The 21,293-nt window shown below is 37.3% G+C and overlaps 1 protein-coding gene across 4 annotated transcripts in view; it reads left to right on the top strand.

Annotated features, from left to right (window-relative positions):
• The window catches only part of ARL15 (ADP ribosylation factor like GTPase 15), a 379,011-nt gene that overhangs the window by 302,149 nt on the left and 55,569 nt on the right, over nt 1-21,293 (top strand). The gene's annotated exons all lie outside the window — the stretch shown is intronic.

Raw genomic sequence — 21,293 nt, forward strand, 5'->3', positions numbered from 1 at the left:
AATGCATTTGTGATCATTCCAATTAATCCCTTGTCTGTTTTGTCTGGCATCTGTGTGAAACTAGTTATAATAACTTTAAAGTTTGGCAAGCTGTACAGTAAAATGCCCAAAGTGGGATGGAAAACTTTCAGGACCCAATTAACAAAAGTCAACTTGTCCTCCAGCCTATCTACACAAAATCATCTGTTGCTTCGAGTTGTCTTTATAACCGTTAATAACGTTTGATGAGTAGTTCAGGGTAAGAAGGTGAAACAGAGCAACTGTGTCAATACGAATGATTCCAGAGTTATAGACCAAATTTCAGAAAATAAATGTGGAGTGTGTGCACACACGCATGCACACACACGCACACAGTGTTACATAGTTTAGAGTGGGGAATAGAAGTTAGCTATAGATAACATAGAACTTTGTTCAAGCTATTATTCAAAGAGAAAGTGATTTCAGTTTCAAGTGTATCCTAGAAACTGAGTGTTAGGGATTTTTCCATACCCAATTCAATTGACACATTGATTTCCCAGTATGCCATTATAATCCAAATTCACTGATTTTTATATAATATTTCTCATGTATTTATTTCCATTGACTATCTTTTACCTTTACCTTTTTAACTAAAAAATGGAAATTGACTTTAAATATTCAACAGTCACGTCTGATCTCATTTGAGGGGAGTTTTCCCTCAAGCTTTATCTACAGTCCATAAAACAAGCTTAATCTACAGCCCATGAAATGGTAAACTAGGTGCACACTTAGACATGTACCACGTTTTGGACAGACCTCCTCTGGCACTCGTCCTCATTTCCAGGATGCAGTCACCATTAAGTATACCAGGAGACATCAAACCACTTTTGGTGTAGATATATTCATGTAATAAATGCGGAGTTCACCTTAATTTTTATTGGTATTTTTAATATCTAAGACTGGTATTTTTAATATCTAAGACTGTTTTACCACCACAGCTTCTTCAATAAATGTGAATTGTTTTTAGCAATAAAGTGTTTTCACCTTTCACATTTTTATTACTGAAGCAAAGAAAAGGTCTTGTATTTTCTTATTCCAGAACATTCTAGGCACTTGAAGAAAATTGTCAACTCATAAAATTTAGAGATTGTTATCCTGTTTCATAGTGAATTTTATTAAGATTAGTATATTCAAGGCAGAAGTCGATTTTTTTAAGCACTAAGCATAAAGGAGATGACTGGAAATGGGAACAGACCTGCTCTTATCTACTTTATAACTCCACCTGATTCATCAGAGCATGTACCTAAATTAATTAATCTTTCTCTTTGTTCACGCTGCATTTGCTCCTGGCAAAATGTGCTGAAATTGCTGTTGTCACATGTTTTTAATTTTTGAAAGTCCGTCTTTCTAAGATAGACACGGAAAGAAAAACTAACTGCACATAACACCACATTAAGAAGAAAGTAGTTGAAGTTCTGCCATGAATAGTTACCAAAAAAAAAAAAAATATGATACTATTTGGCCTCATCTCCCTAGCTGGGGAATTCAAATTGTCGAATAGAATATCTAATAGTGCTTTTGTGAGTATTTCAGTTTAAAAAAAAAAATGTGCTGTGGTGGACAAAGCATGCCTGTTATGTAAACATATAGTTTCTAAAGACACTAAGATGTATGTGAATATTTTACAATATATCAAATAAATTCCAATCACAAAAAAATGAAGCATATTTAAATATTCTCTATCAAGGTTAGTCCCGCTAGAAACTGCAGCTCCGTTCAGATCAGTCAGACACAACGGCATATGTTAAATACTGATTTTTGTCTTCTTTCTTACTAAAATCAAGTTATATCTAATTTTTCAAGATAAGTGTGTATTTATTTGCTATGAAATTTTATTGTTATTTTTAAATTTGGTGGTCTCAGTGAAGATGTTTTTGTATTAAGGGGTTTGTGTGTTTTGTTGTTCCTTATGGCTCCCCCAAATGTTTAAAATTAGCTTGATATTTAGATCTGTTAAAACATTAAGAGCAAAAAATCAAATGTCCCAGGTTCTGCTGTTATTTTATTGAGAAAGATATGAAGTAATAACTTGAAAGCTGTGTTAATTTTTTCCAGCTAGATTTTTTTTTTATGGAGTATCAGTTCATATCATGCTTCAGAGAGACAAAACCAAAAAGCTAACCTTAATCTGATGTCCTCAAGTAGCCACACACGTCTCTCACTTCTGTGGTTACAACCAAGCTTCTTGAGAGCACTGCCTGCGCTCACCGTCTCTAATCCTGGCTTTCTGTATCTTCCACCACTGGAATCGCTGGCTCCTCACTCCATCCCCATCCTAACCACTGCAACCACTATAACCAGTAACCATTTCTTCTAGGACCACTTCCTTGTTACCAAATTCAGTGTCCACTTACTGTCCTCATCTTTTATCTAACCTTTTGTGCATTTTTGTTCAGTCCACACTCCTCTATTCCCCACACCCCCTTCCTGACCACTGTGACACCATGTTGCACTGCCTCTCTGGTGACTGCCTGGGTCTCCTCCTATGATGGCTCTTCCTCCACTGCTTATTACCTATTGATGTTCCCAGGGATTCCACCCCTTGCCTTCTTGTCACTGAACAAGTCTCCCTTGTTGACCACCTGGCCTTTTATTGATCTGTCTAACCTCATCTTGTTCCAGATTCAGTGAATGGCAGCCCCATCCCACCAACCCAAATTCTTTTTTTTTTTTTTAAGTCAAATGGAGGTTTATTGTAGGAATATTTGGCTGCTCATTTAATTGACAGAAAAGCTGGGGAAACCAGAGAAAAGCTCCAAGAACCTCAGACACAGGAACCAGAGACTCAGTACTGCTAAATTATTTATCACAATATTTTTCTCTTTCTTTATCCCTTCTCTCACTTCTTTCAGTTTTGTTTGTCCTTTTGTTGCTTCATCTGGTCTATAGGAAAATAAGCTTTCACCCATTCATGTAGGAAAAAAGTACTGGTAGTCCTACATATATTCTTCTTCCACCAACTCATTCTCTGTATTTGGTCCCTGATAACTTTGTCTCCTTCCACTTCCAATTACTAAATCTTACTAAGTGTACAGCAGCCTTAATGTCATCAAGGTATAACCACTTTTCTCCCATATCTTCATTCCTGAAGTCTCTCGTCTGCTTTGGGCTTTCCCAGTTGGTTGGACCATATCCTTTAATACCTTTATGTGTTTGTATTGTCACTCCATTGTAATATTTGGAGAGAAAGGGGATGAACTTAATGTGATAAATTTGTGTTTAAACAGCATTCCAAAGAACTTTTATTTTTTAAGATTTATTTGTTCATGTATACAAGAACTGGGGCTGGGGACAACTTTTAAATTAAGCTGTTAATACTTTGGAAACATTAGAAAGTACAAATAAAAAAAATTTAAACTAAACTGAAATTATAATATATTGAAGACAGATTGTTAATATTTTACCCAGAACATTATAAACTCTTCCATTCAAATATGTATGATGATCTTTTTCAAAATAAGATTGTAAAATAGGAACTAATTTATATTCTTCCTATATAGTTTGTGATACTTCTTTGTTGGTAATTACAGATCAGCAACATCCTTTTTTTGTTATTATAAGGTTGTAGCATAACTTATTGAATTAATGCCTCATTAAGCTATAGGTGGATGGCTAGAATCCTTCCAGTTTTTCATTATTATAAGCAAAGCTTTATTCACCACTCTTCTGAATTTTTTTTTAAAGATTTATTTGTTTATGCATACAAGAGCTGGGGTACAGGCCAGAGATGCAGTGGGTGACAGGATTCACCAGAGACAGAGTGGGGAACAGAACAGGCAGACTGACTGAAGTACACTGCTGAGGGGAGCAGCGGGTGAGTCAGGAGAGGTCTGCTGTGCCATGTGGGTTGCTCACTGGCCTGCTGGGGCTCGAATTTGTGCTACAGAGACTGCGGATTGCTTCATCATGTGGTGCTTAACCCCTTGCACCACCAGGGAGGTCCCACTCTTCTAAATTTGTCCATCTATTTCTAAGGATAGATTCCTGCTGGTAAGATTTTTAAAAGGGATGCATTGTTTTAGATTTTTAGAATAGACTGCCAAACAACTGGCCAAAGGGTTAACATGTACCAGTTTGTGTGCTATCCCTAGCAGAATATGAGTTTGTCTATATTTGCCACACCCACAATAATAATCTTTTATATTTTTAACCAATTGGATAAATGAAAAATAGTATCTCAGTTCATTTACTCTAATTTTAGACAAATTTCTAAAATGTTTGGTTATCTGGTTGCCAAACCCACAATAGATCAGAAGCAGGAAATTGGAAGAAGAAAGATGAGTTGCTATAGTCAAATCCATTGGCAGCAATGTGAAGTAATAGCAGACAGACTAACAGTGAGGAAGGATACAAGAAAACCAAAAAACTAGAAATAGAATCCCCAACTACCCTGTACATGGCCCATTTAATTCATGACCCAGCAGCCCAGCTCCCTTCTGTGTTCTCTAAGCTTTCACCATATTTCAACACAATGCCCCCCATCTTAGCGTTTTGAAATCCTACAAAGACAGTAAAACCTTGGCCCATGGAAATAGTAATTAATTAAATGTCAACTGTTGTCAGTCAGTTGCAGATTGCTAAAATAATAGCATTTATTTAAACTTTTACAAAAATTAAGCTTTAAAACACTATTTGTTACAAGATTTCAGTTCTCCTCTTTCCGTCTTCTACCAAAACATCATAAATAAGTTTTGTCCTTTGAACCACTCTATCATTTGCTAAAACACTGAAGGATACACTAGTAATATGCAGACAAGATATATTTAAGAAATCTTCTTGGCCTAGAAAAAAAAATGCTTCTAATAGACATGATATCATCCAATTTTCAATTTTAAGAAATTGATGTGTAAAAATGAACTTACTCATATCATTCTAGACTAGAGAATCATAGTGATCTGTAAGTTACAACTTCCATTTTATAAATTAGAAAACCAAAGCCTTATATGGGGTGAGTGGCTTACTGAGGAGAGTGAAGTGGGACTCTAAGTCTGGCTACCCTAGCCTTTCACGCAATATTCTTGTATCATTCCAGTTCTACATTGCTCGAGTATTTAGTCAGAATTCATTTTCTAACTGTCATTATCAAGGATGTTGTATAAACTGTTTCTCTATTAGGAGCCTATAAGATTAGAGGACTGAAAATCCCAACTAGCTCAAAGATCCTATCAATTTTATTTTAAGCATGTGTTTACATCAATTATAAAAGTACCTTTAGGCATCTTAAGGGGAAAAATACTGTTTTTTTTTTTAATGTGGGAAAAAACTAGCAAAATAAAATGACTTTATAGTGTAATATTACATTAATTGATTTGGCAGAGGCCTTCCTGTGAAATGAGAATTCTATAAATGGGATGACAAGTAAGCTTCAACTTCTGTCCAAGAAAAGAAGGAGGGTGTGACACTTGCTGAGAAGCTGGTGGGCACAGCCAAGCTCTTTGGGGGAAAAGGCTTCAGTGCTCTACAGAGTTTGCCTCAGCCGTGGTGGTACATTGCTCATATGGTTACTCACCCTGTTTTGTAATCTTCAGATAAGAAACGAAATTACAAAGTCAAATCTAGAGGAGCCTAGTAGTTAGACATTAAAACATAAGTCATATTTCTTGCTGAGAAGACATAACCATCTGTTTCTAGAATTTACCTGGCAAGCAGTTATCAAAGATAAAAAAAATTTCATTTTAGAGTCAATTTTGTATTCTTTAATTTTCATTTTTAATGAATTAGTTCCATGAAATTTACAAAATTGAGGAAAGAAATAAATCTAAATCTTGCCTCTCTTATGAGAAGACCCTATGAGTTTCTATGCTGGCTCCTATGGAAAAATGTTGTTTTTCACCCAAAGCAAAGAGGTTAACTTCAGTTCTTCAATTCTAGGATAAGGGTTTCAAGATGTATTTTCACCATGCCAAAGTCTGCAAAAATCTTGGAAAACCAAAACCATAATATGGAAATCTGACAAGCTTGCACTGTGATCTGCTTCTTTGGAGATAACGTGTTCATTTTTCATTTGAAGGAGGGGATATATGTGCTAATTAGGTAGTAAATTTCTATTGTCAAATTCTTCCAGCCCTTTATTACCTTTTTTTTCACTCTATATCCATAGGGAAACACTGTTCCTTTCTATTTTTCAGAACTACTCTTAATATTGAGATAATAGTACCTGTAGGTTCATAGCAACCCACTAAGCACCAGGCACCAGACTAGATGCTGTATTTACATTAGTACATTTAAAGTACAGAGAGATAAACAGTTTGTCTAAAGTAACATAGCTTATAAAGAAAGGCTCTAGGATGTAACTACATGGGCCTCACTTTTAAAACTAATTTATGTAACTCTTTTAACCTTTACATTCTACTGTCTCTTTCTTGATATCCACAGAACAATTATCTCCATAATGTAAAACCCACCCTAAAACTTCTATACTTGATTTTGAACTTTGATCCAGTGTAAATGAGCAAGGTTAAATGATGAATTTTTTTCACATCTCTTAAGTTGAACACTTAGGAAATTATTTCTTATTACTTTTAAGGAAAACAATATGCAACTAATATGTATTTTTGACCAACCTTTACATATGGATGTTTTGATTTTGCAGATTTTTATTAACTGATTAAGACAGATTTAAAAATGAAACTTACTGTTAAAAAACTGACACACTGAACACACTCTTGTATGGTTCCAATTATGGATACTGGGCTGGCCTCCAGCCCAGCATTTTTGTAGAAGGTTCTATAGCAATGAGTATGAATTGCTTTCTTAGTGAATTAATGTTTAGTAACATGGAGTTCCTGATATATTGGGCTGTAGTAAATGGTAATTTTTTATGTAGATCATAGTCATCCCAAAGACCAAGTAAATGGAATAGAATGCACAAGAAGAATAGTTTATGTTTAATGTGATAACTTCCGATTTCAAGTTCTTTTTGATTAAAAGTATTATAAATATCATAGTCCCTAGTTGTTTGTTAGACTATAGACTACACAAGTCTTTTAAGAGGGCAACTTGGTAATATCAAAAATGTAAATGCAAACTCCTTTTGATCTGATACCATTACCAGTAATTTTCCTAAGAGCTAGATTTGTAAAATTACACCAGCCAATGTATACAAAGATGTCCACTAAAGCATTGCTGTAATAGTAACAAACTGTGAAAAACCTAAATATCCAGCGGGGGAACTACATAATGCTGTGGAATAGAACACCACATGATCCCCATAAAATGATATGGTGCATATATATGTGCTGCTACTAAAAGATCTTCCCTATAGATCAAAGAATAAAAAACAGGCTTCAGAAGTCTGAATAGTGTGAGTCCGTTTGTATCTTTTTCTGAAAATATATACAATTTTAACAAACACAAACACAGGCTCCTAAAATTTAAAAGGTCACTTTTTTCTGGAAGGATACACAAAAATATAATACATGCAATTAAAAGTAATTAATTCTACAGAGTGGATAGGATGGTTGGTGATGCCTTTCTCTAATGCTGATTTTCTAATACTGTGTGTATTCCCCTTTTTTAAAATTTAATTTCCACTTAGGGCATTTGGATGCTTTGGATTAGGCACAGTATTTTTCTATTTTAAGCTTTGTGAATTACCTGGAACTAGTAAATGTTATTTAAAATGTAATGACACTAATAGAAAGGACTTTTGTTGTCTTTAATATCACAGTGGATCTTTTGGGATATAATGACTTCTGACATCTATGACTCTACTTATTAATATTCTCACTAGCCCAAACAGCAGTGGAAAAAAATGTTAAACCTGTCCAAACTATGTTGTTTTATACAGAAGCAATTATATCCTGTTTGTCTTTGATATTCCCCAGTGCTTGACTAGAGGTAGAGAACAAGTAGCATTTGGATCTTAGAGTACTAGCAACACCTAACAAAAACAGCCCTCTTCCAGTTCCTGCAATGATGGGTATACTGAGAAAGGTAAAAAGACAGACAGCCCAGGACCCATTCACACTCTTCCAGCCATGTGACCTGACAACGTTTGTTATGTTAGAATAAAAGACAAAAGAGAGTTTAGAGTAGTGGAGTACTTTGAGCTGGGAGTTTAAACACCTGGTGTCAAGCCCCAGCTTTGCCTCTAGCCTTGTCATCTTGGATGAGTCACTTAACCCTCACCCCACAGGGGAGTGAAGTGACTACTTATCTTGGCAATAAAGCAAATCAGACATACTGATATTTATGATTAAAGTACAGCCTTACAACTTGGTCATGTAAGGTAGAAGGTAACTTTCTCTCCCTTCACTCAGCAATGCCTAATTGCTACAAGAGGTAGCAAGCTTGACCTGAATGCTCCTGTCAAAACAGAATTGAAAGGAAGACAAGCTACCTGCATTTCATTAGATATTGTAAATTCTATCCTTGAGTAAGTTAGAGCTTAAGATATCTTTCTGCCCGGCTTCATTGCTTTGGACTGCAAAATGCTTTCACTGCAGTCCACTGACTTTTGTGTTGACTTGAGCTGTCATCAAGGCTCCAATAAGAAATCACTATTAAGGACACATTGTTTCATTATTTTTTCTGTGTGCTTTAAAAAAAGTTCAGTTATTAAATTCCATTTAGAATTTGCATGAGGAATATATTTATCTCTTCTGCCAGCTAGATTTGCTTCCACTGAGAGTGAATGAGAAGATGGTGTATACATTATACATATTCATTTTCCCTGCCTGAACCAATTTCCACATCTTTAAGTTGAAGAATAATACCAATTTTAATCTCCTTTGACTTTCAAACTTATGTCTTACTTTTGACTCTCTCATTTGAACTCCTGTCTCGTATATCCACCTGTCTGTTCCATATTCACATTAAGTCATTTAACAAATGTTTACTGAACATCTACAATAAATCAGGTGTTGCTCTGGGCATGGGGGATTTAAGACAAGCCAAATGCCTGTCCTCTTGGAGCCTTCAGTACAGTAAGGGAGAAAATGAGTAATCAAGACAAAGTAAAATGTGTTATGTTAAATGTGCTAACTGTTGAGTAGCAAGAAAAATGCAAGGAGGAGGGAAAGCAAATTGCCATGGTGTGGGAAAGAAGAAAAGTGCAATTTTAAATCAGTATGGACACAGAGACGTCATTGACAATGTGACAAATGTACATAGACAGGAAGAGAGTAAGCCAATGCAGAAATGTCTTAGCAATAGGAGTCAAGACAGAACTGTACCCTGTGGGACAGTACCCTTTCCACTCTACAAAAGCACTTCTTCCAGTTCGCTTTCATTTATCCTATCACATCTTTCACATAAAGTTTACTAGTAAGGTCATATACATAAGACACTTGACCTGAAGGGCTAGCACAGTTTTTCAGTAATGTGACCTCTTACATGGATTGTTGAGATAGAATGAGTCTTTTCTTGCTTTCCTATCAGTATTTGACATGATAGAGAAGCTGTTCTAGAGCAGACGTGGAACTGGTTGGAAAGTGGGGGGACAAGGACATGAGACGTAAGGAGTAGACAGTGATCCAGTGAGGAACTTGGCAATGGACATGAAAATATTGTTAGAAAATAATTAGGTTATTCTTTTCCTATCTTTGTAGTAATTAGCTTATTTATCTCTAAATAACGAGACACCAGTGTACAAATTACAAGCCTTTGGCATAGGGCTTGGATCTCAAGAGAGAGGAATGTATATCTAGATGATAGAAAGAAAATACCTAGAAACCTTACTGACAAAACTGGCTTTCCTGGTGCCTGCATTCCAGACTTTAACTGCGTTATCCAAACTCTAAAGGACACCACACTAGTTTCTCTAATATTAGAGATATGAGAGAAATCTCCCCTGTATTTCAGGATTTAAATTTTTTAAAATGGTGGATAAGAAAGACCTTGTAGAGAGCAGAGAAGTCTCTGAACCAGAACGTATTCAGTGTAAGATCTGAAACTAAAATTATCTTCAATTTTGAAAGTAGGAAGGTATTCCATGCCATATGTTCAACGTGCATGTGCATAAGGTTAAACAAATCCAATACCATCTCATAACTTGGTTTTAACCCTGAAAAGGAAAACCTAATGTTTTCAATGGATCATAGATAATTCATTAGAGCAAAAACTCTCAAATTGTAACAAGTGTGACTTTTTTGTGAACTGTGAATCCATAAATGACATATGAAGAGGAATCAGACCTTTTGATGTGTCTGTATTAATTATGATTATATAAACATTAAATGAGGAAATGTAATATGTGAGCTACTGACTTTATTCTCAGCTTCCGTTGGCTAGCACCTCCTCTTCTTTCAAGTGTCCATGTGGAGAAACAAGTCATTATCCCCGCTCTTGCCCATGCGCATCCCCACCTTCCTTACTGCCACCTGATCTCAAACAAAAATGGTCCTCCTACTTCACACTCCCTTAGCTCCTTGACCATCAATATCACTGACCACCACTGCAGTTAAAATGTTGTGTAATAATTTGTACAGTGAGGATTTCTCTCAATATATTCTCTCTTTCAAGAAGTAATGGTATCATTAGAAAAGCACTTTAAAGTATGCAGACAACTCAGAATTTGCTGGCTGTATAAAAAGCTCACTCTATATACAACATTTTAATTAATACATAGAAGGATTCTATTAGCTCTCTTCTCAATAATAGTGCTCCCTTACAATGTGTATAGTGTTTGTATTATCTTCCCTGAGTCCTCTGAGGTAGGTGGTGTCTGGTTTATTTTACAGATAAGAAACTACGGCTCAGACAGGTTGAGTGCCTCGCACAGGATCATGTAGTCTAGTAACTGACAAATGAAGGCTCCAATCAAGTCCCACTTTTCTTTCTCTACCACAGCTGCATCTTAGGAATGCCCTAGTGTAGCATCCTTATAAACATTTATAAACATCATATTTCTATTCTGAACTAGTATCACTTGCTATTTTGACTATTTTATGAGAATGAAGTTATGTAGCAAAATGATATTTGTAGAAGTTCAAACAACTGCAGTTTTATATTCTCTGCTTTGAAATTTTCATCTTTTGCTAACAATATACTTCTAGATCACTCAGTCAATATTTATCTATTTTCATCCCAATGCTCTTCTCACGTGATTGTCATGCTTACAGTTCCTTTTTGGTAGACTTTCTTCTTATGCGATGGAATCACAGCATTGCTTCTTATTTTAATGTTTCATCACGGAACACCTAATAATAAAAAATTCATTGGCCTATAATGGAGTTTTATCTTTCCCAATGTTTAAAAATGTTTAGAAATTATTTCATTTCTTAAACAAAAATCACAGTAGAATTAAATACACATTTCCCACAGGAGATAAAGATTGAATGTAAATCATTAGTAACTTTAAGCCAATAAAACGGTTTCATTGGGATGATTTTTTTTCACATTCAGTTTTTAAGATGCAATACTAAAGCCAGAAAGTGTCATAAAAAACAAGTCCAAAGCACTTTTTGTACCTAAACTAAAAATTGCTTTTGCAGCCTTTGACTTAGAAGGTACTCTGCTATTATAAAGCAAGTGTAAAACAAAATGTTTTCAATCTTTTGAAAATTTAAACATAAGAAAATGTTTTTGTCTGTGTGAGGACTCTTAATTCTTTCACTCACTTCTTTCACACACAGTTTCCAAAATCACAGCACAGATTGTCCGAAAAACATTTGTACTAATTGTTTTATTTATGAAATTTGAGTTATCATTTCCAAAAGCATGAAATGTAAATGAAATTTTTTCTTTTATCCAAGGCCTAAAAGAATAGTGAATTTTTTTTTATAACAGGGCAGTTGGTAAGGGTGAAAACAGTTATTTTAAAGGATAACTGTAATTTTATCCAGGTGTGTATGTATTTATCTATTTCCTGACATTTTTAGTGGTCACCATATCAGAAGTATGTAGGAAAGGAGTGAGGTTTTTTGTTTGTTTGTTTTTTTTAAAGTTATTTTTAGGTGTTCTTGAACTATTTAGATCAGTGCTATTTTAAATAAGACCCACAGACTGGTGCTAATATACAAAATGCTTATACCAGTAGCCCAGATAAATACAGAAATTGAGAGTATGCAATTAAGCTGATAGCAATTCAATAATCCTGAAAAATCCAAGTGTGTGATTCTGTAACTCAATCTATGAAGGATTAGAAAAGTACACAATGCGCCGAGTCCTTCATCACAGGTGATATCAGAAGTGTTGAGCTTGTTCAAGGTCCAGAGACTTATTCTGTGAAAAGTCAGATAGTAAATATTTTGGACTTCCCAGGCCACACACAAAGTCTCAGTTACTCAACTCTGCTGCACCAAAGAACCATAGGCAGTGTGTAAATAAATGTGTGCGACTGTGTGCCAATAAAACTTTATTCATGGACATTGATACTTGAATTTCACATGCACAAAATACTATTTTTTTTCCTCAACCATTTAAAAGTGTAAAAACCATTCTTGGCTCCTGTGGGCTATACAAAAAATGGGCAGTGAACTTAATTTGGTCCCCATGCCCAGCTTGCTGGGCCCTGAGTTGGATCACCAGCCCAGCTATCTTTGGTGACATATACTGTGATTTCCTAGTCTCAGCATTCACCTTTGTCTCTGGAATTTTAATTGCCACTTACTCTTACTCTGCATATTCAAGTATACCTTGGAATTCCTAAATTCCTAGAACATTGTTTAATAAAGTCCAAAGGAAAAATATTCCAAGTATAGCTGTGGAAGTAAGGTTTAGAATGATCTCTGACCTACCAATTCAGTTTAAAAAAATACTAAGATAAATCCAAGACTAAGAATGAAGACCCTTTATCAGGGTGCATAAGCATAGAAGAGGATTAATTTAATTTGTTGCCGGAGTTGGTAATGATGGAGGATGAGTTGAAATCCTGCTACATTCTTATACTGACATGGAGAAGTAATCTGTTTTGATGGTAATAGCAAAAAACTGAGTAGATTGTGTGAGTTTAACATCCAAAATAGAGAATTAATTACTCAGGTTTCCTCCCTCTCTGTCTCACGCTGTTTTTCTGTCACTATCAACAGAAACCCAGTCTTTCTCTGCTCCTATAGCAGACCCGCCATCATGCAGTCATTCTATTTCTTTTCTCAGAAATCTCCATTTAGCTTACTAGAAATGGTTCTTTCCTCTCTATCTTGAGTACTGCATTCTTTTATATATGAATACTACATAATTTTATTACTTGCTTTATCTTTCATATCCTCATCAAATTACGGTATTCATGTTACATGGTTGCTGTGGTTTTACTTACTCATTTTTCTGTTTCATGTAGTGCCTTTCTCTCCACCTCACTTAAAGCTCCCTGTCAAATGTCTGCAGGTAACTGAGCAGTACACTCTGAGCGAGTCGACATTGAGCAGACATTTCACTTGTGTAGTTTTCATTTGTTACTACTCATTTTTTACTGAGATCTAATTGACACCTAATACTGTATTAGTTTCAAGTGTACAAGATAATGATCTGACATCTGCACTGACCATGAAATGGCCACTTACTGCCATCCTACATAACCAGAATTTTTTTGTCTTGTGATGAGACCCTCCAAGACCTACTCTCAAGGCAGCCCTCAAATTCACACTACATTTTGTTCATTTTTAGTCCATACTTAAGTTGCTCTTTTTTTTTAACTCTTCACTCTTTTGAAAAGAGAGTTGCTTGGGTTCCAAAGGTGGATATCCCTTTCATCAAGCTGAGAAAGTTCAGTTCTTGGAGCTAATGTGATTGAATCTCCTGTCAGAGTATATATTCCTTTCTTGTCTACTTCATAATATAAGAGGTAAACTTTTGTGTGCATGCCATGGCATTTTTGGACTAAGTCAAGCCCTCTAAGGAAATGAGAACTATGAAACAAACCAGTGTTCAAAAGGAGACATATCCTTGGAATATGAGCAAGCCCATGAATGCCGCATTTTGAGTAAAGTGTGTTTGATCATATGCACACTGTCTCCCACGTCAGCATTTTTTTTTTTTTTTTTTTTTTTTTTTTTTTTAATAATAAATTTTATTGTTGTATTCCCCATACAATTGCAGCCCCCCCATTCTGACCCCAATCCCTCCCCTCCCGCCCCCACCCCCCTAAAAGTGTCTCTGGTTCATAGTTTTTGTTGATTTTGATTTTCACTTTCTTATAGTTATTCGTTTTCCTGGTCCCTTATTTAAGTTTTCTAGATTCCTGCTATGAGTGAGACCATCCGGTATTTTTCTTTTTCTTTTTGGCTTATTTCGCTGAGCATGATCCCTTCCAGCGCCATCCATGTTGCTGCAAATTGCATGTGTTTATCTTTTTTGAATGCTGAGTAATATTCCATGGTATATATGGACCACATCTTCTTGATCCAGTCATCTATTTTTGGGCATTTGGGTTGTTTCCAAAGCTTAGCTATTGTAAACAGTGCTGCTATAAACATAGGGGTGCAGGTGTTCTTTGGAATTGATGTTTCTGTGTCCTTTGGGTAAATACCTAGGAGTGGAATTGCTGGATCATATGGAAGCTCTATGTTTAGTAGGTCCAGAAATCTCCACACAGCTTTCCACAGTGGTTGGACCAGTTTGCACTCCCACCAACAGTGTAGAAGAGTTCCTTTTTCTCCACATCCTCGCCAGCATTTGTTGTTGCTAGTTTTTTCAATATGTGCCATTCTCACTGGTGTGAGATGGTATCTCATGGTAGTTTTGATTTGCATTTCCCTGATGGCAAGTGATGTTGAACATTTTTTCATATGCCTGTTGGCCATTTGCATTTCCTCTTGAGAGAAGTTTCTTTTTAGCTCTTCTGCCCATTTTTTGACTGGATTATTTTCTTTGTTGTTGTTGAGTCTCATCAGCTCTTTGCAGATTTTTGTGATCAGTCCTTTATCATTAGTGTTGGGTGCAAAAATGTTCTCCCAGTTGGTGGGTTTTCTCTTTGTTTTTGTTATTGTCTCTTTTGCTGTGCAGAAGCTCTTTAATTTGATGTAGTCCCAGCTGTTTATCTTTGCCTTCACTATCACTGCTTTGGGTGATGTGTTTGTAAAGATGTCTTTGATGTGCAAATCACGTAGTGTTTCGCCTATATTTCCTTCTATATATTTTATGGTTTCAGGTCTTATGTCTAGTTCTTTAATCCATTTTGAGTTGATTTTTGTGTATGGTGTGAGGTAGTGGTCAAGCTTCATTCTTTTGCATGTAGCGACCCAGTTTTCCCAGCACCATTTATTGAACAAACTTTCTTTGCTCCAATACATAGTCTTTGCTCCTTTGTCAAAGATTAGTTGACCATAAATCTGTGGGTTTATTTCTGGATTTTCTATTCGATTCCATTGGTCTGTATGTCTGTTCTTGTTCCAATACCATGCAGTTTTGATGATTATGGCTTTGTAGTAGAGTTTGAAGTCTGGGAGTGTAATGCCTCCATTCCCTTCTTTTTTTTTCAGGAGAGCTTTGGCTATTCGGGGTTTTTGTGATTCCATATGAATTTCATCAATAATTGTTCTATTTCTTTGAAGAATGACATTGAAATTTTGATTGGAATAGCGTTGAATCTGTATATTGCTTTTGGAAGGATGGCCATTTTAATAATGTTTATTCTTCCAATCCACGAGCAGGGGATGTCTCTCCATTTCTTTGTGTCTTCTTCTATTTCTTTTAACAGTGTTTTATAGTTTTCTTTGTATAGGTCCTTTACCTCTTTTGTTAGATTGATTCCCAAATATTTGATTTTTTTTGTTTCAATAACAAAAGGGATGGTTTTTTTGATTTCTTCTTCTTCAGATTTATTGTTTGTGTATAGGAAGGCTACTGACTTTTGCGTGTTGATTTTGTATCCTGCCACTTTACTGAACTGATTGATGAGTTGAATTAGCTTTTCTGTGGAGTTTTTGGGGTTCTCTATGTATAATATCATATCATCTGCAAATAGTGATAGTTTGACTTCTTCTTTTCCTATTTGGATTCCTTGGATGTCTTTCTCTTGTCTTATTGCCCTGGCTAGGACTTCCAGTATTATATTGAAAAGCAGTGGTGAGAGTGGACATCCTTGTCTTGTTCCAGATCTTAATGGAATTGCTTTCAGCTTTTCACCATTGAGAATGATACTGGCTGTTGGCTTGTCATAGATGGCCTTTATGATGTTGAGGTATGTTCCTTGTATCCCAAGAATTTCAAGGGCTTTTATCATGAATGGGTGTTGCACTTTGTCGAAAGCTTTCTCAGCATCTATTGATATTATCATATGGTTTTTATATTTCTTTTTGTTGATGTGTTGGATAACGTTGATTGATTTTCGGATGTTAAACCATCCTTGTGCCCCTGGAATGAATCCTACTTGGTCGTGGTGAATTATCTTATGGATACATTGTTGGATTCTGATGGCTAAAATTTTATTGAGGATTTTTGCATCAGTGTTCATTAGGGAGATTGGCCTGTAGTTTTCCTTTTTTGTGTTGTCCTTGTTCGGTTTGGTATTAGTGTAATGTTGGCTTCATAGAACGTGTTTGGTATTGTCCCTTCCTTCTCAATTTTTTGGAAGAGTTTGTGAAGGATAGGCACTAATTCATCTCTGAATGTTTGGTAGAATTCATTTGTAAATCCATCAGGTCCTGGGCTTTTGTTTTTGGGGAGGTTTTTAATTACCATTTCAATTTCGCTAATTGTAATTGGTCTGTTTAGGTGTTCTATTTCTTCTTTATCTAGCTTTGGGTGATTGTAGAGTTGTAGGAATTTGTCCATCTCCTCTAGATTGTTAAACTTGTTTCCATATAACTGTTCATAGTAGTTACTGATTATTCTTTTGATTTCTGCTGTGTCCGTTGTGATTTCTCCTCTTTCATTGATGATCCTGTTTATTTGTGCTTTCTCCCTTTTTCCTTTGTGAGCCTGGCTAGGGTTTGTCTATTTTATTTATTTTTTCAAAGAACCAGCTCTTGGTTTCATTGATCTTTTGGATTGTTTTTTTAGTTTCAATTTCATTTATTTCTGCTTTGGTTTTTATTATTTCTTTTCTTCTACTGGTTTTGGGGTTTTTTTGTTGTTCTTTTTCTAGATCTTTGAGCTTCGAGATTAGGTTGTTTCTTTGAGTTCTTTCTTGTTTCTTGATGTGAGCTTCTATTGCTATATATTTTCCTCTTATTACTGCTTTTGCTGCATCCCATACATTTAGGATATTGGTGTCCTCCTTGTCGTTCAATTCAAAAATTTTTTTAATTTCCTCTTTGATCTCCTCATTAGTCCAGTGGTCTTCCAGTAGTGTGGTTTTTAATCTCCATGAGGTAGGAAAGTTCCTTGCCTTCTTTTTATGGTTTATTTCTAGTTTGATGCCTTCATGGTCAGAAAAGATGGTTGATATGATTTTAATCTTGGTGTATCTGTTGATGTTTGTCTTGTGCCCCAGTATGTGATCGATCCTGGAGAATGATCCGTGTGCGCTTGAGAAAAATGTGTACTCCGTTTTTTTGGGGTTTAGTGTTCTATAGATGTCTGTTAAGCCCAATTGCTCTAGGTCCTTATTTAGAGCTTTGGTTTCTTTACTTATTTTTTGTCTTGTTGATCTATCCATTGTTGATAGTGGTGTGTTGAAGTCTCCCACTACGTATGTGTTTTCTCTGATGTCTGTTTTCAGAGAGGACAACAGTTGTCTGATATATTTTGGTGCTCCTTCGTTTGGTGCATATATGTTAATGAGTGTTATTTCTTCTTGAAATATTGTCCCCTTGATCATAATGTAGTGACCATTGGGGTCTCTTTTTATCTTTTTGAGTTTGAAATCTGTTTTATCTGATATAAGTATAGCTGTTCCTGCTTTCTTTTTTGGCCCATTTGCTTGTAGGATTGTTTTCCATCCTTTAACTTTGAGCCTATTTTTATCTTTTGTAGCTAAATGTGTTTCCTGTAGACAGCAAAAGGTTGGGTTTTGTTTCTTAATCCAGGCTGCAACTCTGTGTCTTTTTATTGAAGAGTTTAGTCCATTTACATTTAGAGTTAATATTGATATGTTAACATCTGTATTTGCCATTGTGTTTGTCTTTCCTTTGATTTTATTTATTTATTCTTTTAATAACTTTTTTTTTTTTGGCCTTCTTTGTTATTCGTCCCTCTGAGGTTCTGGCTTTAGGACTCCTTGTAGTATTTTTTGGAGTGGGGGTTTAGTTGCAATGAAATTCCGGAGTTTCTGTTTGTCTGGGAAGGTCCATATTCTTTCTTCAAAGAGGAAGGAGAGCTTTGCGGGATAGAGTATTCTTGGTTGGCATCTGTTTTCTTGGAGTCTGTTGACTATGTCCCTCCACTCTCTCCTTGCCCGTAGTGTTTCTTCGGAGAAGTCTGATGTCAGCCTGATTGGCTTTCCTTTGAATGTTATCTGTTTCTTCCCTCTTGCCAGCTTCATTATTTTTTCCTTGTCCTGGATTCTTGGGAGCTTTACTATTATGTGTCTTGCTGTATTTTTTCTTTCGTCGTGGAAGTTTGGTGTTCTTCTTGCTTCTTGTATATCAATTTTCAGCTCCTTCTTCACATTTGGGAAGTTCTCTTCAATTATCTCTTTGAATATTTTCTCTGTTCCTACTTCTCTCTCCTCTCCTTCTGGTATTCCTATAACTCTTATATTTCCTTTCCTCATGGAGTCAGATAGTTCCCGAAGTCTTTCTTCATTCTTTTTCCTTCGTACTTCTCTTTCCTTTTCTGTTTTGGTTCTTTTTATTTCTGTGTCTTCAAGAGCACTTATTCGTTCTTCCATTTCATCAATTCTGCTTTCATTGCTTTTCCCAGAATTCTTTAGTTCTTCCACTAATTCTTTGATCTCCTGCATTTCTTTTACTTCCCTCTTTAGGGACTCAATTTCATTCTTCTGATCGTTGATTATTTTTCCCTTATCATTGTTTTCCTTTATGACTTCTGTCAGTTTTTTAATCACGGCAATTTTAAATTCTCTTTCTGGAAGGCTCAGAAGTTCTTCCAAGTTACTGTCGTTGCAATCTGAGGGCTGGTTTTCTTTTTGTGGTGTGCTTTTTTTCTGGAGAGTTGCTAGGTTGCGTGTGGTTCTTCTTCTCCCTACTGTCTGTTTTCTAATTTGCCGTATGCGTTGGGACACTGTGTAGTTGGACTGGCCGGCATCTTGGGTGAGCTTCTCTGCTCCCCTCTGGTTCCTCCAGGAGTCATCTGTCAGTTTCAAGCAGTCTTTATTGGAGAAAGGTCCCTGTCCTAAAATGTCGATGTGGGGACACACTCCCCTGTGCGCCTGGTCTGCCCCGGCGGTGGGTTCCTGCTCCCCCACTGGGCTTGGACTGCAGGCCAGAGGGGGTCTGGCGTGGGCGAACTTCCCCCGCTCACCTCTGGCTCCTGAGGAAGCCTTCTGCAGGTAGTCTTTACTGAAGAAATGTCCCTGTTCTAAAATGGTGATGTGGGACACACTCCCTGCGCGTACGGTGTCAGGCACACTCTTCTGCGTGCCTGGTCTGCCCCGGCTGTGGGCGCTCGCTCCCCCTGTGGGCTCAGACTACTGGTCGGAAGGGGCCAGGTGTGGGCTAACTCCCCAGCTGGCCACTATCTCCTTCAGGAGCCTGTGCTGGCTACAAGTCGCTAGGTGGCGCCAGAGATCTCTCCTAGAGCCCTTGGGGAGCTGATTTTCCACCCCGTGGGACAGGGAGCAGAGCGGGGATGGTAGGGTACACCTCAACGGCTTTGGGGTGCTGTGTCTGCCTTGTGCCCCACGGTCGTGCGGAACCCACGCCCCTAATTTCGTGCCCCGGGTCTCAGTTCCAAAGCCCTCAGTTCCAGGACGCGGGCTGTAGCCCAGATCAGTGGCGCGGGAATGGCGCCTTTTGAATCCCGCTCCCCTGCCTGGGCGCCTGGTTCCTGCTCACTCCGGGAGGGCCTCCGCGCGTCTCCCCACAAGCCTAGGTCGTCTCCCGGCAAGCCTAGGTCGCAGGCGCGGGGACCTGGGCAGCTGCGATCCGATCCGCGCAATCCGCGCCGCTTTCCCCGCGCAATCCCGCTCCGTGTCTGTTTTTCCGGCGCGCCGCTTCCGCGCAGGCTTACCGGGCGGCCGGGGCTGTGTGCTGGGGCTGGTCTCCTCCTGGGCGGGGCTCTCTGCAATGGCGCCCGGAGCTCACCTCCGCGGCGGATCCTGCGGGGGTTCTCCACAGCTCCCGTTCACAGGGTGTGGTGGCTGCAATAGTTCCTTTCCACTCACAGTCCCGCTTGCTGCGTCCTTTGTTCTTGTTGGCAGTTTTAGTGTGTCGTTTTCCTCCTCTCTGCGGGTCGGAGAGTGCCGCCTCTGTGGGCGGGGGAGGGGAGCAGGGTTCTGCGCTTCCCTGCCTTCTGGTCCTCTTTTATGGCAACTTTCTTCTTCGGGCAGTTTGCTGGTGTCGTCCGTTTATCTTCCGTGTCACAGTTCTCACTGGGACCTGCCGCTTTTCCTCCCTATTAACTTTTTTTTAATGGGAGATCTTACTTGCAGCGTCTCCTCGCCGCCATGTTGCTCCGCCCCCTCCAATTCCCACGTCAGCATTTTAAGTGAGGAAGAAACTACCTTCCTGATATTTGAGAACAAAGTGCAAAAGTTGGCCCCTTCATTATAAGTCCATAAAAGGATTCATTTTTCAAATAACTTTTAAATAGGCAGCTTCCTATTTTTCACTTGAAAATCAAACTGTTATAAGAACTTTAAACATTCATTATTTAACTACATAATGTCTTATTATTTTAGTGTATTTGTCAATAAAATTTATCGTTCTCTATCTGTATATTGAATAGAGTGCAGTTGGCATAGTGAGTCTGTAAATGGCATGAAGTGGGGTGTGCTGACTCCAGTTAGAAGCTTGGAGGCCTCCACTAGGCTGTATCAGTGGGAGCTGAATTATGAAATTGTTGTTTTGTGTATTTTGGTAGCTTTTACTTTATTTAGCAAGGTACTTCTTTAAGATTATGAAAGATTTTTTGAATATTATTTGTAGAGATACTTCTAAACTTAAAGAAAAGCTTCAAAAAGCCAGTTTTCTTGAGACTAGCAGTGAAAAATACATTTGTGGTTTTTTGGTAAAAATCCTTGAGCTCTGCAACCATGTTCTAGTAACATGTCTCATAAAGCCTCTGGCCTAGTACTTCTCAATTAATTGCATTCTGGTCAATGTGAGCAAATAGTGAATGGCGTGATTATGGCTTATTTGATTTGAATATTACCTATTCTGTGCTTCTAGAAAAGTATTTTAGCAAGGATGTGATCCTTAGTTCATGTAAAAAAAAAAAAGTAAAGATGTATAAAACCAGTTTACCTTAATTGTTCTCAATAAAAATGTGGGTACTGGAAAGAATTTCTCTATTTAAAGAACCACAGCTGGAAATTACTAGACCCAGTACTC

This window comes from Talpa occidentalis, unplaced genomic scaffold (genome assembly GCF_014898055.3).
Source record: "Talpa occidentalis isolate TD23 unplaced genomic scaffold, MPIMG_talOcc4v2.1 talOcc4.6, whole genome shotgun sequence".
Classification (NCBI taxonomy): Eukaryota; Metazoa; Chordata; class Mammalia; order Eulipotyphla; family Talpidae; genus Talpa; species Talpa occidentalis.